Below are 3,157 nucleotides of genomic sequence, written 5' to 3' on the forward strand. Positions count from 1 at the left end.
AGAACAGAACTAGAACAGAACTAGAACAGAACTAGAACAGAACTAGAACAGAACTAGAACAGAACTAGAACAGAACTAGAACAGAACTAGAACAGAACTAGAACAGAACTAGAACAGAACTAGAACAGAACTAGAACAACTAGAACAGAAACTAGAACAGAACTAGAACAGAACTAGAACAGAACTAGAACAGAACTAGAACAGAACTAGAACAGAACTAGAACAGAACTAGAACAGAACTAGAACAGAACTAGAACAGAACTAGAACAGAACTAGAACAGAACTAGAACAGAACTAGAACAGAACTAGAACAGAACTAGAACAGAACTAGAACAGAACTAGAACAGAACTAGAACAGAACTAGAACAGAACTAGAACAGAACTAGAACAGAACTAGAACAGAACTAGAACAGAACTAGAAGACAGAACTAGAACAGAACTAGAACAGAACTAGAACAGAACTAGAACAGAACTAGAACAGAACTAGAACAGAACTAGAACAGAACTAGAACAGAACTAGAACAGAAACTAGAACAGAACTAAACAGAACTAGAACAGAACTAGAACAGAACTAGAACAGAACTAGAAACCAAGAACTAGAACAGAACTAGAACAGAACTAGAACAGTAACTAGAACAGAACTAGAACAGAACTAGAACAGAACTAGAAACAGAACTAGAACAGAACTAGAAAGACTAGACAGAACTAGAACAGAACTAGAACAGAACTAGAACAGAACTAGAACAGAACTAGAACAGAACTAGAACAGAAAAACAATAGAACAAAAAACTAGAACAGAACTAGAACAGAACAGAACAGAACTAGAACAGAACTAGAACAGAACTAGAACAGAACTAGAACAGAACTAGAACAGAACTAGAACAGAACTAGAACAGAACTAGAACAGAACTAGAACAGAACTAGAACAGAACTAGAACAGAACTAGAACAGAACTAGAACAGAACTAGAACAGAACTAGAACAGAACTAGAACAGAACTAGAACAGAACTAGAACAGAACTAGAACAGAACTAGAACAGAACTAGAACAGAACTAGAACAGAACTAGACCAGAACTAGAACAGAACTAGAACAGAACTAGAACAGAACTAGAACAGAAACTAGAACAGAACTAGAACAGAACTAGAACAGAACTAGAACAGAACTAGAACAGAACTAGAACAGAACTAGAACAGAACTAGAACAGAACTAGAACAGACTAGAACAGAACTAGAACAGAACTAGAACAGAACTAGAACAGAACTAGAACAGAAACTAGAACAGAACTAGAACAGAACTAGAACAGAACTAGAACAGAACTAGAACAGAACTAGAACAGAACTAAACAGAACTAGAACAGAACTAGAACAGAACTAGAACAGAACCTAGAACAGAACTAGAACAGAACTAGAAACAGAACTAGACACAGAAACTAGAACAGAACTAGAACAGAACTAGAACAGAACTAGAACAGAACTAGAACAGAACTAGAACAGAACTAGAACAGAACTAGAACAGAACTAGAACAGAACTAGAACAGAACTAGAACAGAACTAGAACAGAACTAGAACAGAACTAGAACAGAACTAGAACAGAACTAGAACAGAACTAGAACAGAACTAGAACAGAACTAGAACAGAACTAGAACAGAACTAGAACAGAAGCTAGACCAGAACTAGAACAGAACTAGAACAGAACTAGAACAGAACTAGAACAGAACTAGAACAGAACTAGAACAGAACTAGAACAGAAACTAGAACAGAACTAGAACAGAACTAGAACAGAACTAGAACAGAACTAGAACAGAACTAGAACAGAACTAGAACAGAACTAGAACAGAAAACTAGAACATAACTAGAACAGAACTAGAACAGAACTAGAACAGAACTAGAACAGAACTAGAACAACTAGAACAGAACTAGAACAGAACTAGAACAGAACTAAACAGAACTAGAACAGAACTAGAACAGAACTAGAACAGAACTAGAACAGAACTAGAACAGAACTAGAACAGAACTAGAACAGACTAGAACAGAACTAGAACAGAACTAGAAAGAACTAGAACAGAACAAGTACAGAACTAGAACAGAACTGGAACAGAACTAAACAGAACTAAAACAGAACTAAACAGAACTAAAACAGAACTAAAACAGAACTAAAACAGAACTAAAACAGAACTAGAACAGCACTAGAACTGAACTAGAACAGAACTAGAACGGATCTAGATCAGAACTAGAACAGAACTAGAACAGAACTAGAACAGAACTAGAACAGAACTAGAACAGAACTAGAACAGAACTAGAACAGAACTAGAACAGAACTAGAACAGAACTAGAACAGAACTAGAACAGAACTAGAACAGAACTAGAACAGAACTAGAACAGAACTAGAACAGAACTAGAACAGAACTAGAACAGAACTAGAACAGAACTAGAACAGAACTAGAACAGAACTAGAACAGAACTAGAACAGAACTAGAACAGAACTAGAACAGAACTAGAACAGAACTAGAACAGAACTAACAGAACTAAACTGAACTGGAACTGAATTAGAACAGAACTAGAACAGAACTAGAACAGAACTAGAACAGAACTAGAACAGAACTAGAACAGAACTAGAACAGAACTAGAACAGAACTAGAACAGAACTAGAACAGAACTAGAACAGAACTAGAACAGAACTAGAACAGAACTAGAACAGAACTAGAACAGAACTAAAACAGAACTAGAAACTAGAACTGAAACTTTTAAGCAAATTTGAAGAGCAATTTTTACTTTTTAAAGTTACTTTCAAAAGTTAAAGAAAATTGAATAGTAATAAATGTTTAGGTAAAATTTAAATAAAATTTAAAAAAACAAAAAATTTCTTACAGGTTCTACCGAGATTTGAACTCGGATCGCTGGATTCAAAGTCCAGAGTGCTAACCATTACACCATAGAACCTCATGCCAGTTTATTGTCAAGTGTCTGTTTTGTATATGCTGCCAAAGTTGTTAACAATTGAATGAGGAAAAAATAGTTTTGGTCAAGTTATTTATAGTGTGTGTGATCATTTTAATGATAATGAATAAAAGAAATTTTTTAATGGGTTTTAGGTATTAGCTGGCCTTAAGTACAAACATACATATTTGTTGTTAACAAAACTAACAAGAAAAAAAAA

The 3,157-nt window shown here is 34.7% G+C and overlaps 1 non-coding gene across 1 annotated transcript; it reads right to left on the reverse strand.

Moving 5' to 3' along the window:
• Window positions 1-2,868: 2,868 nt before the first annotated feature.
• Window positions 2,869-2,940, reverse strand: Trnaq-uug. Its single transcript has one exon. It is a non-coding gene; the product is annotated as a tRNA-Gln (tRNA).
• Between the last annotated feature and the right edge of the window lie 217 nt (window positions 2,941-3,157).

Source organism: Lucilia sericata, unplaced genomic scaffold (genome assembly GCF_015586225.1).
Source record: "Lucilia sericata isolate MDLA Ls3-8-SP2 unplaced genomic scaffold, ASM1558622v1 Contig000950F_arrow, whole genome shotgun sequence".
NCBI lineage: Eukaryota > Metazoa > Arthropoda > Insecta > Diptera > Calliphoridae > Lucilia > Lucilia sericata.